At 40.8% G+C, this 15,736-nt stretch overlaps 1 pseudogene; it reads left to right on the top strand.

Annotated features, from left to right (window-relative positions):
* Positions 1-13,397: 13,397 nt before the first annotated feature.
* LOC137226656 (large ribosomal subunit protein uL23 pseudogene) lies at positions 13,398-13,887 on the top strand (annotated as a pseudogene).
* The last annotated feature ends 1,849 nt before the right edge of the window (positions 13,888-15,736 follow it).

Here is a 15,736-nt window from a genome sequence, read left to right as displayed (position 1 = left end):
CCCTGGTGGCGCAGTGGTTGAGAGTCCGCCTGCCGACGCAGGGGACACGGGTTCATGACCCAGTCCGGGAAGATCCCACATGCCGCGGAGTGGCTGGGCCCGTGAGCCATGGCCACTGAGCCTGCGCATCCGGAGCCTGTGCTCCACAGCGGGAGAGGCCACAACAGTGAGAGGCCCACGTACCGCAAAAAAAAAAAAAAAAGGTTAAGTAAATCCCAAGGTCTCCTTACATGACAATGGCATCAAAACAGGGTTTGTCCAGTAGATTATATTTTGCTTAGATATCCAGTACCCTTTATATGCAGTTCCTTGATTACCAATCTAGATCCTTGCCTTTTCTCTTCCACAAGACATCCTGACTTGTTCTTGTCCCCTTAACCACTGAGTAGATTCCAAAGCTATGGGAAAACTAGGAAAACACTCAACTGGTTAACTTTTTAGATAAAGAGGCCAAGTTAAACTGAGCTTCATGTATTGTCCTACTTCTTACCCAGCTTCATTTCCTGGGAGCTAGTAACTATAGCTCTTCTGTACACTTTACATACTTTAGCTCATGGAACTCTTAACACCCTGCATTTGAGATATACACAATCTAGGAGAAGACAAGTCTAGTTGACTGTTGAAATGCACTGTCCCAATTAAGACAACAAACCTCTAAGACAAGGACAGTTCTTAATCCTCATTTTACAGATGATGAAACTACAGCTAAGCGGTAGAGATCACATAGCTGGTATGTTATGGAACTGAGAATCCTAGGTGTGACCGATCACAAAGCTTTGTTCTGTTCCAGTTTGCTGCAGAATGCTGCTTTCCTAAGAACAGGTTCTCCATCTTACACGTGCCTGCCATGGTTGCCTTAGTGCTGTAGTTCTGCTTCCAAAATTGTATACCTGGAAAGTCAAATCCATCTAACATGTATTGAATGTTATGTAGCAGACCTTTCACACAGTTTATGTCACTGAATAAGTTTCATTAGATATTCACTTTAAAAATCTAGTGTTTGTTTGAAATGTATATCCTTAGTGTCTGGTGAATAAGCACAGTTCTTAAACTGCTAACTTGGAGAGTTGTATTTTCACAAACAAAGACAAATAATATTCAGAGGTGTAGCATTAAGAGTAGGTTAAAATATGGATGTGAGAATTGTTACAAAAGGTCCTGGATGATCAAATCACTGGTTTCAGCCCTACCGATTATTGAAGACACTGCTTATCCAGCTGCCCCAAAGTGGGAAAGGCTTGGACAAGGCTGTCAGAGCGGCTGAGACAAAAGAGGTTTCTGTTAGTAGTAGATGAGCAGCCAAGATGTACAGGAACTGTACAGAGGGTGGGAGAGTCCAAGGGAGGTTCTACTGAGTATGGCTTGACAGTTCTTTTTTTAAACTTGCCGATGCAGGACATGCTAAGTTAAAACATCTAAACTGTTGCTTAGTTACTGCAACACAGAAAAATCCCAAGTACTAAACTTAATGAATACCTGGATCCCTTCTTGACTGTGCAAAGAAATCTTTACTAAAAAAGCCCAAACTACACGACGAACGATCAGGACTCGGTACTTGGGCTCTTTATAGAAGGGGGATGAAGAAGATTAATGTAAACTAGGAGAAGCCTGTTGACAAACTTCACAAGACTTCTTATCTGAAAGGTGGTAACAAGTCTGCACCTCTGGCGAGTCCGTAATAGAAATCTGATCAAATTCTAGAATGCAGTTTTTCACGGTTCAGTGAGCAGCACAATTGCTAGGGATTCAAGGGCAGAGTTTTTAGTTTTGAGCTCAGCCTGGCAGTGTGATTTGGTACAATTGACTAGCTTCCTGTGCTGATTTACCTTATCTATAAAACAGATAATAACGCTCAAAATACTCAAAGCACCAGGAGGGAAAAATGGAACATTCTTTCTTGGAGGGATTCTATTTAGTGTACTAGCATTAACTAAAAGATTACACATCTAATATATAGTATCACTGTTAATGCTTTTTAAAAAAATCAGATTGTCAAGCTTGAAGGCTAAAATTTACACAATGTGATGATATATTTATTAAACACAAAGATTGCCTTATAAGTGGCCGTACATGCCAGTTTGCCTGGGACAACTCTGGTTTATGTTGTCCAGGCGTAATTATTAACAGTACCCTCCTTGCATTCTCAAAAGTGTCCCGGATTTAAGGATAAATTATATGGTTATCTTAACTATAACAAAATAGAATGCAAGTGAAGATTTTCCATGTTTGTTTCCTGAGATAAAAAACATCCTAAACATGTTTTAGCATAGAATTAACCTTTCCTTCACATATATTATCTAGGGTGCAACTTATACTGCATCTTATAAAGGTGAAGAAAAATATCCCAGTCACTTAATTGCAGCCACAATTGTCTTCAGAAAATCCCCAAAGAAGAGAGCACATTCTAGTCCCAGAACAGGAAGCCATGCCTTTTTTAAACAGAGAAGCTAGATAGAGAAGGGGAGATGGGAATAAGGCTTCCTACGTTTCTGGGCATCTGTCCAAAGGTTCTTGCCTCATAGCCTCAAATGTGTTTTTTTTCCCCCATTCTGAAAGCAATTTCCCTTAAAGCTCCAAGTTCTTTCCTCACTTAATCTTCTCACAAACTCAGTAGCACTGAAAATCATGTCCAATTTTGGGGGTCTTTAGCTGCTACATACAAACATCACTAAACCTCTGGTAGAACTGCATTTCATTTCCTCCAGTCCTGGGCTGACACGAGTGTTTCTAATTCACAATAATGGTGGAGGGGAGGGGACCCTGAAATTATTATTTCATAGGGTCCATCAGTGGCAGGAAATAAATGATGAAAACTTAAACCATTTCAGAAATATCTGTTGGCTGTAGTAATAGTTTTCCAGTTTTTGCTATTTAAGCACATTTTTTAATACTAGAACTTGGCATCTCCTGTAAGGTTTCAGTGCTTCAGGGGTTGCCACGCTAGTCTTCATCAAGCTGTTGGTAGAATGTCTGCTGCCACGACCAAGTTCTCAGAACGATCAAGTTCTCTCACATGGCTGCCTGGCGAAGTACTTGGAGTTGCTGGAAACCATGTTTCCTCGGTGCTGGTGTGCTAGCACACTCCCTCGTCCCTCCTGCAGTTTGAGTCCTGCCCTTTACCACAGGCAGCGGCTTCTTAGCTTAGCATTCCGACAGCACTGCCATAAAAGTACATGTCCCCCACGGTGGTAAAAATCAGTTTTGCATGTTGACCACAGTTTAGTGACACATCTGTTCTCAGCACACTATTAGGCTGCAGTGGTTGTGAAGTTAGAATCGGAAACAGCTCACTGAAAACATCCGATTGAATAGAAAGTGAAACCTCAAAATAAGTTTGAATATCCATTTGCTGCTAGTACCTTTCATAACAAAGTACTTGGGAATCACATCTGACTTACTCATCAGAAAATTATTGCTCTCAAACAGCCCATACTCTGTATAATGAAAAGAATATTAGCATTACCAGGGGGAGGGTTGGAAGGAGATGCAACTGGGATGGGTACATGGAGGACTTGTTAGAGTCTGATAATGTTCTATTGAGTGGGGTGAGGGCTATACATGAGTATTCGTTCTATTTATTTAACTCCAAAGATATGTAATACTCTTTTGTATGTACAATTTACTTGTTAAAGCATATGGGGCCTGAGCACCTAATAGTGAAAGGAAACCCCAGTTTCACCCAGACTCCCTTTGAGAAAGGTAGAAAGGCCAGGCTTCAGTGTGACTGATTCCTGAGACATGTAACAGTATCATAGGGCTGTGCCTAGCGTCAGTTTTTCCTTTGTCCTGATAACTGAAGATCTCAATTGCTTTAGGAGACAGATGGTTGTCATTAAGAACACAAAACATAAAGGGTCTGCATAGTGGTCCATTCAGTCTAGCATCCAGGCTGACAATGACAACAAGAAATGTTCTGTGAAAGAGCATAACTGGTACCTAAACCCAGCACGAGACAAGTGGAGAGGCGATTAAAAGCATTCGATTTTATAAGGCATTGTGTTAGGCTAGTACAAAGAGAATCACAGAATAAATATAGCCCCTCCCACACAGGAGGAGATGATAGGGATGGTATGCTCCATGGTGATATTAGGATAAGTGGAGAAAAACGAGGAAAACACAGACTGAGGATGAAGTGGTGCAGGAGCGTGTAAAGAGCACAGGTTCTGGAACCTGACCAGCCATATATACCGCTTACTAGATATGTCACATTGGGTGAGTTACTTAACCTCTTGCTGCCTCCATTTCCTCAGCTATAAAAGGCGGATAACAATAATTCCTAACTCCATAGGGTTTTGAGAATTAAATGAAGTAATCCAGGTAAAGCACACAGTGCTTGATGTCATAACCACTCAACAAATGTGAATGTACCACGGGACCCGGAAGGCACTTTTCTAGGTGTTAACAGTCTAGCAGAAGAAAGAGAAAAGTGAACAGGTCGTTTTCATTCGGTGTGATGTTCCAAGTGCAGGAGGTGCAGATGACTCAGAAGACCCAAGCAGCACCTGAGAGTTAAGCGGCTACCATATTTTGAGCACTACAGCCTCCTAAGGGCTTGCATCACATTATCCCGTTGAGTCAGGGGGTAAAATTCAGCTCTGTGAATGCAGAGCCGCATTCTTTCCCCTTTGCGATGCAGATCTCCATCAGTGATTCAAGGCATCTGGCACTTCAGAAAAAGTCCTGTCTCAGAGAAAATGAATACAAGAGGGAGACTGTCCACACCTCCAGCCTGTTTGCCCCTGGCCACATTTTCCTAATCACATCCATACTCTGTTTGATAGCAGCTGACTTTGGGGTAGGCCAAGGAATGGTTATGTGAGTAAGTTTCCGGAGGGATGCGAGGCAAGCAGCTACTCTGGGGAGGAGCTGATTGAAGCTGCTTGAGTGTAACTATTCTACCGCTGAGGAGCGGGTAGAGTAGAGCCCGTGTTCCCAACATTCCAGAGAACAGCTAGCCCCACCCTGGAACGGCTTTCCCAGCATTATTTCCCAGTGACGTCAGCAGCATACCTGCGAACACAGCTTGTTTCATGGCTGCCCACAGCTACACCATTCCTTCTTGCTGGCCTTTGGGAGTACACAAGACCTATTCATTACAGAGTCTCAGGCCACTAGGAACTCTGAACACCTCATTTTCAAACAGAGAGCCCTGCTTTTACAAGGCTCCTTTGCTCCAGATTACATGAGAGACTTTAGCCCATATATAGGGATGCCAACTACTACTTTGATCAGGGAATAGATAAGCGAGGCATTTCTTGGAATGAATACGGGAGGATCTGAGCCTCGGATAAAGGGAATTGAGAAGACTTTGACCTAAGACAGAGGAAGACAGAACAGTCCTAACTTAAATGAGCAAAAATGTATCAGCACATAGAGTTTTTCATTCAACTGGTACTTTAAAAAATTTATTTATTTTTGGCTGTGTTGGGTCTTCATTGCTGTGTGCGGGCTTTCTCTAGTTGCGGCGAGCAAGGGCTACTCTTCGTTGCGGTGCGTGGGCTTCTCATTGCGGTGGTTTCTCTTGTTGTGGAGCACGGGCTCTAGGCTTGTGGGCTCAGTAATTTGTGGTACGCGGGCTTAATTGCTCCGCGGCATGTGGGATCTTCCCGGACCAGGGCTCGAACCCGTGTCCCCTGCACTGGCAGGTGGATTCTTAACCACTGCGCCACCAGGGAAGTCCTCAACTGGTGTTTTTATTAACCACTTGCACTGTGCCATGTGCTAGTAATTCAACAGTCAACTAGTCAGTTTCTGCTCTCACGCAGCTCACAAGCTAGTGGCAGAGACAATCATTAGATAACATTAATTGCACTTGTGATAAGTGATGGGGAGAGAAGCATAACCTAGTTTGTAGGAGTCAAGTAAAGCTCGCCAGAGGAAACAGCATTTGAACTGCCATCTGAGGGGTGAGCAGGATTTAGGCAGGAGACAAATTGGGAGAAGGGTGCCAGGAAGACAATATAAGAGGGGCAAGAAGGCAGTCCTTGAGCGCAGGGAGGGAGGGAGGGCCGGGAGTGGGGGTACCTGCCTCCCTGTTGACGGTGCTGGGGCAGAGGATGTGAAATGGAGCACACACAATAGGGTGGAAGCCTTGTGATCGGCTCTACTTCTTTCCCTCGTTTTGTCTACTAGATTAAGTCAGCTATCTTCCTATTGACAAATGCAGAGACTCCAATAAACTCAGTTTCAAGTCTTTAGAATCCCTTGACAGTCCAGGGTAACCATACCAGGGAGATCCTTTTCATAGAGATCTGGGTTCCCTGAGGTCTCATTAAACTAATATTTTCCCAGCCTGGTGGAAGAGGAGGTCTTCAGTTTTATTTGTTTGTTTGTTTCTTAATTTCTTCAACTTTATCTTTTTATTTATTTATTTATTGGCTGCTTTGGGTCTTTGGTTGCTGTGCCCAGGCTTTCTCTATTTGCGGTGAGCGGGGGCTGCTCTTTGTTGAGATGTGCAGGCTTCTCATTGCGGTGGCTTCTCTTTGTTACGGAGCACAGGCTCTAGGCACACAGGCTGCAGTACTTGTGACACATGGGTTCAGTAGTTGTGGCGTGCAGGCTCTAGAGTGCAGGCTCAGTAGTTGTGGCGCACGGGCTTAGTTGCTCCACGGCACGTGGGATCTTCCCGGACCAGGGATCGAACCCGTGTCCCCTGCATTGGCAGGCGGATTCTTAACCACTGTGCCACTAGGGAAGTCCCCATAGATTTATTTCTAACCCAGAAAAGCTGAAGTCTATATAAGGTACACAGGGGAATTTCAAATCAACTGCTTAGTCTATGGCTGCCTTAGGAAACATCTACATTTCCCAGCCCTCTTTAAGGCCTTGCGCAGAGCAGTCCCCTAGGGGGCATTTCCCAGGATGTGTTCTATAGAACACTAATTGCTAGATATATACCTCGAGTAGAGTTCCATGGGTCAGTAAGTTTGGGAACACTACGAAAGGTACCCCTACATGAGTGTGTTAAGGCACTAACAAGTCCTGCAGTAAAGAAACCCAATAGTTCCCACGTGTATTTTACAGGGACTTTTTGTTTGAATAATTATATTTCTATGGCAAGACTACAAGAGGGTATTGCTTATTTTTTTTAAGATTTATTCAGTGTACACCATGTCCAAAGTAGGTGAGTGTGTCACAGAGAGATGAAGGAATAACAGATGGGGAGAGTTTAGGACATTTGGTGTATAGTTTTAATATATTTAATTCTGTAGACGATAAGAAATGGATGGATAAACTCATAAGATACATCAAGTAAAGGTCAGAATTAGTAAATAGAACATGTGTGGGTTAAACATTGATGAAAAGGGGCTAGAAGAACCAAGAGTACATGAGGTAATAAACATACATGAGGGGCGCCTGGGCACTAAATATTCAACGATACATTCGATATCAATATTCATGAGTCCTTAATTCGGCCACCCATTAGTGATACCTAGTCTGGCTCCATGTGCCCTCCATGGCTGTTCAACAGACGATTTGACAAGCTACAACTGTGGCTATAACTTCATGTCTCCAACAGAGCAAGTATGTATCACTGACATAGGACCCCCTAGCTCGAACCTCAACTCTAGTCTTTGTATCTGCATTGCCAGCAAGCAGGGAAAGCTGACACAGCACAGAAAGAGAAAGACAGAAGTCCTAGGAACATAGCACACCCCAGGATTTCAGTAGCACAGTCCTATCAATTCCACTGGTCCCTATCCTAAGTGTTTGTTTAACGTAGCCATTTCCACTCCCTTGTTTCTCACAGTGTGTTTTACGTTGACTTAATAAACTTTGTGATCCAAGCCCTTCGATTTGGTGTGTGATCTTTTATATTCCATGAACCCCGGGATAGCTTGCCTAGTAGTGTATTTAGAGGCTACTATTGGATGAAGGTAATTTTCCACGTAACAGAGTGACACACATAGATTTTTTAAAAATTAGCTAATCTAGTCAATAGCATTGGTAAACCTAGGCTAGATTGATCAGGAAAAAAAAAAAGGAAGAAAACACAAATTACTAATATTAGGAATGAGAGAGAGGACATTTCTACACATTCTGCAGATACTAAAAGAATAAGGAAATATCAACAACTTCATGCCAATAAATTCAACAACTTACATGAAAGTGACAAATTCTGTGGAAGACATAAACTATCAGTGCTCACTCAAGATGAAATAAATAATCTAAATAGCCCTATCTTTTAAAGAAATTGAAGTTGTAGTTTAATACCTTCCCATAATTGTACAGCCACTTGGAAAACAGCCTGGCAATTTCTTCAGAGGTTAAACCCAGAGTTACCATATGACCCAGTAATTCCACTCCTAGGTATACACTCAAGAAAAATGAAAACACATGTCTACACAAACAACTGTACACAAATGTTCATAGCAACATTATTCGTAATAGCCAAAAAGTAGAAAGAACCCAAATGTTCATCAACTGATAAATAGATGAACAAAATGTGGTATATCCATACTATAGAATATTATTCAGCCATAAAAAGGAATGAAATACTGATATACGCTATAACATAGATAAACCTTGAAAACATGCTAAGTCAAAGAAGCCAGTCACAAAGGACCACACTGAGTATGATTCCATTCATATGAAATGTCCAGAATTAGCAAATCCATAGAAGTAGATTGGTGGTTGCCAGGGCCTGGGGACAGGGGGGAAGTAGGGAGTGACTCCTAATAGGTACAGAGTTTCTCTTTGGCGTAAAGAAAATGTTATGGCATTCTGATTGCAGTAATGGGTGCACAGCTCTATAAATATAGTAAAATCCACAGAATTGTACCCTCTAAAAGGGTACACTTTATGCTCTATGAATTATGTCTTAGTAAAGCTATTATTAAATCAATCTATGTAATTCACCATATTAAAGACTAAAAAGGAAAAAAAATCATAATTGTATCAGTAGACACAGAAAAATACTTGGCAAAATCCAACATCAATTCTTGATTAAAAGAAAAAAACCTCTTAGCAAACTAAGAATAGAAAGGAACTTCCTCAACCTGTTATAGGGCATCTATAGCTAACATCATACTAAATGGTAAAAGACTGAATGCCTTCCCTCTAAAATTAGGAACAAGGGAAGGATGTCTGCTTTCATCACTTCTATTTAATATTGTACTGGTTCAAGTCAGTATAATAAGGCAAGGAAAAGAAATAAAAGACAATCAAATTGAAAAGAAAGTAGTAAAACTATTCATAGAGGACATGATCGTCGATGCAGAAAATCCTATGGAGTCTACAAAAATAGCTTATAAAAGTAATAAGTGAGGTTAGCATGACTCCTGGATATAAGTTCAATATATAAAAATCAACTGTATATCAATATATTAGCAAACAACTGAAACCTGAAATTAAAAATCGTACCATTTACCCTAATACCAAAAATGTCAAATGCAGAACAATAAAATTGACAGAAGTGCATGTCCTGTACACTGAAAACTACAAAATATAGCTGAGAGAAATTAAAGGAGACCTCAATAAATAAAGAGCTACTCTATATTTGTGGACCAGAATACTCAGTATTGTTAAGATGTCAATTCTCCCTGAGTTTACACATAGATTCAATGCTATTCTAATCAAAACCCCAGCAGGTTTTTTGTATAAAACTTGACAAGCTAATTCTAAATTTTATTTGAAAATGAAAACAATCTAATAGCTAAACAACTTTGGAAAAGACACAGTAATCAAGACAGTATAGTATTGGCATGAAGACAGATCACTGGGGGAAAAATAGAGTGTGGAAACAGACCTACACATATATGGTAAATTGATTTTTCAACAAACATGTAAAAGTGATTTAGTAGAGAAAGGATTGTCTTAACAGTGCTGAAATATTGCCTATCCAAGGGGGAAAAAAACTACTTTGATTCATATCTCACACCATACACAAAAATTAACCTAACATTTATAGACCTACATGTAAAACTTAAAACTATAAAACTTCTAGAGGAAAACATAGGAGAAATCTTTGTGACCTTGGATCATAATACCAAAGACATGACCCATAAAAGAAAAAATTGATAAACTGTATTTCTTTACAATTAAGAATTTCTATTCTTTGAAAGACAGTGCTAGGAGAATAATAAGACAAGTTACAGACTTCAAGAAAATATTTGTAAATCACATAAAGGATTTATATACACAATATATTTTTAAAGTCTCAAAACTCAAAAATAAGAAAACAAAACCCCATCAATATTGCGTAAACAATTTGAACAGATAATTCATCAAAAAGATGAATGGCACAGTGGTTGAGAGTCCGCCTGCCGATGCAGGGGACGCGGGTTCGTGCCCCGGTCCGGGAGGATCCCACATGCCGCGGAGTGGCTGGGCCCATGAGCCATGGCCGCTGAGCCTGCGCGTCCGGAGCCTGTGCTCCACAATGGGAGAGGCCACAACAGTGAGAGTCCCACGTACCGCAAAAAAAAAAAAAAATTTTATATATATATATATATGGCGAAAAAGAGCACATTTTAAAATGCTCAACATCATTACTCATTAGGGAAATTAAAATTAAAATCATAAAGAGATACTACTACATACCTATTAGAATATCCAAAATTAAAAAGACTGATCATACCAACTATTGTCATCAATGTGGAGCAGCTGGAACTCTCATATACTACTAAGGGGAATGGAAAATGGTACAACCACTTGGAAACTAATTTGGCAGTTTCTTGAAAAATTTGACATTTACCTACCTTATGACCCACCCATTCTACTCCCAGGAGAAACATAAGTTTGTGCCCATATAAAGACTTGTACACAAATGTTCATAGTAGTTTTATTTCTAATATTTCAAAACTGAAACAACCCAAATATCCATCAGTAGGTGAGTGGATAAACAAATTGGGGTATATCTGCCTAGCATTTGATATACTCAACTGCGGAAAATTACTAAGCAACTGATAGATACACTCAACAATACAGATGAATTTCAAAATAATGCTGAGTGAAAGAAGCCAAAAAAATAGTGCATACTATGTGATTCCATTTATATACAATTCTAGCAAATGCAAGCTAATCTGTAGAGACAGAGAGTAGATAGTGGTTGCCTGAGGACAAATAAATGGATTACAAAAGATATAAGGAAACTTCGGGGGGTTATGGATATGTTCATTAACTTGATTATGGTTTCACAGATGTGTACATGTTAAAACTTATGACATTATATACTTTAAACATGTACAGTGTATATTACATCTCAATTACTTCAATAAAACTGCTTAGGGAATTCCCTGGTGGTCCACTGGTTAGGACTCCGAGTTACCACTGCAGGTGGCGCAGGCTCGATCCCTGGTGGGGGAACTAAGGTCCCACATGCCTCGTGGCAAAGACAAAAAAAAAAAAAAAAAAAAAAGGAGTAGAAAGATCAGAGAATAGATAGAGTTTTCCAAAATAAATGGAGTACTTACTTAAAAAATAATAGCCAATATTTATTGAACATTTTTAAATGCCAAACACTATGCTAGTTAAGAGTTACTACTTCCTTTCATTCCCGGTAACTTTATGAGGGAGGTACTATTGTTTCCATTAAGTAGTTCACTCAGATTACACAAGCCAGTGAGATGCTAAGCCAGCATGTGAACCCTGGACCATTTGACTTCACTACCCACAATCATAACCACTTGATAACATGATTCCAGGAGGCCTTCAAGGAATTTAAAGTCCAGGGGAGACAGAGACACCACCCCTCCCCAACTACAAGAGAATAACTGAAGGGGAAAGAAAGAGAAATTTTAGTAAAGCTGAAACTAATCTCTTGCAAGGTTCCAAACCAGACCATTGGCACTGCATGGGTAAGGCTCTAGATACAGAGTCATGGTGCTTCTATAGGGCCACTGGAGAAGAAAGGGGCTGGCAAAAGATGGGAAGCCTCTATGTAGACCAAAGGAGATTGGACTGTGCACACTCGGTGCAGGCAGTCCCACCAGGCAGGGCTCCCCCAGTTTCTGCCCAAGTTAAAGACAGTCAGAAGCAACTGGGCAGACATTGCCTTATCCCACTTCAGGGATAAAGGGATAAAAAAATTTTCTGTTTTGTTTGTTTTTTATTAATTTTTACTGGAGTATAGTTGCTTCACAATGTTGTGTTAGTTTCTACTGTACAGCAAAATGAATCAGCTATACATATACATATATACCCTCTTTTTTGGATTTCCTTCCCATTTAGTTCACCACAGTGCATTAGAGTTCCCTGTGCTATACACAGTATGTTCTCATTAGTTGTCTATTTTATACATAGTATCAATAGTGTATATGTGTCAATCCCAATCTCCCAATTCCTCCCACCACCACCCCCACCAAGAGAGGTTTTTAATTGAAAGACCTAAGATTCAGAACTTCGGGTGAGTCCTTTCACTGCTCAGTATTCCTACTTCCTCATCTCTAAGATGGGAAAGTTGAACTAGGTGTTGCTGTGGTTCCTTCTAGGTCTCACATGCTCTGTCCCAGCCTGTTATTATGGTTTTCCCAAAGAGTATGAAGGCTCTGATGGCCATCCATGAAGTGTTTAGTAAGGTGACTTGACGTCTCTCAGCAGCTCTGCTGATTACAGGAAAATGTACTGCGATTACAAAGCAGCATCATTAAATGACTAAAAAGGAAAATCATTAACTTCAGATGCCTTTATATTATTAGTTACTTTTCTGATTACCAAAGTAACAGAGGTGAATTATAGACATTTAAGAAAATTCAGACTGTGAGGAAAGAGTTAACACAGCAGGTCTGGTTGCCTACTCCCTACCTGTCTTCAAGGACCCATGATTAACCCTTGGCCAACCACTGGGAATGTGGGCTTAGAGTGTTCTTTTTGTTAGTGATTGATGGGTTTCTTATACACACCTGGAGCAATGGACTGTGTCATACCTGCTTGTCAGGTTGCTTTGCACAAACATCAAAATCTATGATCTGCACCTGGTTTCATTATTAAGGTCGTGAGTTTCGGTTGTCATGGTTGGTTGCATAACAGGATATACCTATGTGACCAGCTCCCCATAAAAGCTTTAGACTCTGAGACTCAAACAGCTTCTATGGGCAAAGACATTTCACACGTGTTCATAGTCAACAGTAAGAGAAAGAGTACTCCTGTGTGACCTCCGAGAAGGAAGGACATCGGAAGCCTGTTTTGAACCTCTCTGGATGCCATTAATGCATGTCTTTCTCCTGCTGCTTTTACTCTGTACCTTTGTTATCATAAATCCCAGTGAGTATATAACCTGCTATTGGGTCTCGTGGATCCCTCTGATGAATCACTGGAGGAAACACAAATATATCTATGTATATATTTATGTATATATTTAAAAATAACTACGTATATAGATATATTTAAAACCCAAATCCCTCCACCTAGATATAGCCATCTGGCTAACTTTAAAAACAGGTTTTGACTGCACGAAGATGGCACGTAAGGCGAAGAAGGAAGCCCCTGTCCCTCCCAAAGCTGAAGCCAGAGCAAAAGCTTTGAAGGCCAAGAAAGCAGTGTTGAAAGGCATCCACAGCCACGAAAAAACGATCCGGACGTCACCTACCTTCCGATGGCCCAAAACACCGAGGCTCAGGAGGCAGCCCAAATATCCTCGGAAGGGCGCCCCTAGGAGAAACAAGCTTGACCACCACGCCATCGTCAAGTTCCCCCTGACCACTGAGTCAGCCATGAAGAAAATAGAAGACAGCAACACACTGGTGTTCATTGTGGACGTCGAGGCCAACAAGCACCAGATTAAACAGGCTGTGAAGGAGCTCTATGACATTGACGTGGCTAAGGTCAACACCCTGATCAGGCCTGATGGAGAGAAGAAGGCATATGTTTAACTGGGTCCTGACTATGATGCTTTGGATACTGCCAACAAAATTGGGATCATCTAAACTGAGGTCAGCTGGCTAATTCTAAATACCAAAGTTTTCCCTATAAAAAAAAAAACAACAACAAAAAAACAGGTTTTGACCTACTAAATCATCGTGTGAAAGTCCTTCTAAATTGTCAGAAGGCAAACAAAACTGCTAACTGATGATAAGCTGTATTGTGGCGTGAAGATTAAATTTTATGGAAGCCCCATATTAAGACTTAAAAGAATAATTTTGCTGTTTTAAATAATTACCAAGATTTATTGTACTTTGCTTTGGTGACATAATAATGGCTTAGTCCATTAAATTGGAATCCAACTTTTAAGCTTGATTGGGTTCTGATGGGAAGAAACAGGACACTCTATAAGAAATTGCTTTATAATATCCCCCAGGAACAGGTAGTGAAAAGCTGAGACTGCCTGTACATGAGAGTTTGGAGAGACAAGGTGGGGGGAGGTGAGCAAGATTAACTCCCGTGCCATGGACCCATCACTCTTTAAATCCCCTTCTTTGACAACTTCCCTCAATAATCTTAATAATAATAACTAACATTTACTGAGTACTTACTCTGAGCCAGACACTATTCTACGCACATATTTTGTCTTAATCTTCATAATAGCCTATTCAGTAAATATTACTATTTTCTCTTTTATACAAATGAAGAAACCAAGGCTAAATATAATTGAGTAGCTAGTTCATGAAGCTAGTACGTGAACTTAAACCTGAACTGAGAAAGTCACCTGCTATATACTTTGTGTCTCTTTACATTCAATATATTCAAATGAGATGTCACTGATATAAAATGGAATTCGGACTAGGTTTTGCATCAGTCAGGGTTCTCCATGGAAACAGAACCAACAGGAGATATATACACACACACACACACACACACACATATATAATATACACACACACATACATACAGTTGAAACGCTTGAACAATGCAGGTTTGAACTGCATGGGTCCACTTTTACCTGATATTTTTCAATAGTAAATACTACAGTACTACACGGTCTGTGGTTGGTTGAATCCGTGGATGTGGAGGAACTATGGATACGAGGGCTGACTATATACTGGATTAAAGTGCACACTGTTGAAGGGTCAACTGTATACACACACACACACACACACACACACACACACACAGTTTTACCTTAAGGAATTGGCTCACATGATTGTGAGGACTGACAAGTCTGGAATTTGTAGAGCAGGCTGGCAACCTGGAAATTCAGGGAAGAGTTGATGTTGTAGTATTGAATTCAAAATCTGCAGGCTGGAAACACAGAGTTCCTATGTTGCGGCCTTGAAGGAGAAATTATTTGGGAAACCTCAGTTTTTGCTCTTAAGGATAAGGCCCAGCCACATTCGGAGAGTAAAAAAAGGACTGATTTAAATGTTAACCACACACAAAACTAACCATCATAGTTGTGATCTTTCGTTTTTGAAGAGGAAAGGAAGGGTGGATCCCCAAATGTGATTTATCCAAGACTAACCCCAAGATGAACCTGCTCCCAAATGAACGACCAGCCCCGTGTCACAAGCCCCTCACCCTAGCCACAGCCGTGCAAGTGTGGCCTTGGCCAGAAGAGGGCACTGCCATCTACTTGTGTGACTATCTGCTTGGGAACCAATAGGGTGGAAGAGGTTTTGACACGACTTTCAATTAATTATTAATTTTGACAGCCCCTGAGTTAGCATAGTACAACCTTTGGGAGAATAAATGGCTGTGAACTTTTAGCGTCACTGTGAGACCAAACACCTCCCTGACATTACTCAAACCTGACATTCAATAATGCAAGAGGGTGTGGAATGCTCGTGTCCTTTGGCTCTCCTGGTGCCTTAAAACTGGCCCAGCTGGGCAGAGTCAAACCAAACAGATTTTCCAGATCAGG

The sequence above is a fragment of the Pseudorca crassidens genome, chromosome 1, assembly GCF_039906515.1.
Source record: "Pseudorca crassidens isolate mPseCra1 chromosome 1, mPseCra1.hap1, whole genome shotgun sequence".
NCBI lineage: Eukaryota > Metazoa > Chordata > Mammalia > Artiodactyla > Delphinidae > Pseudorca > Pseudorca crassidens.
Note: the sequence above shows the minus strand (reverse complement) of the source record. Positions and strands in the feature narration are given on the sequence as shown.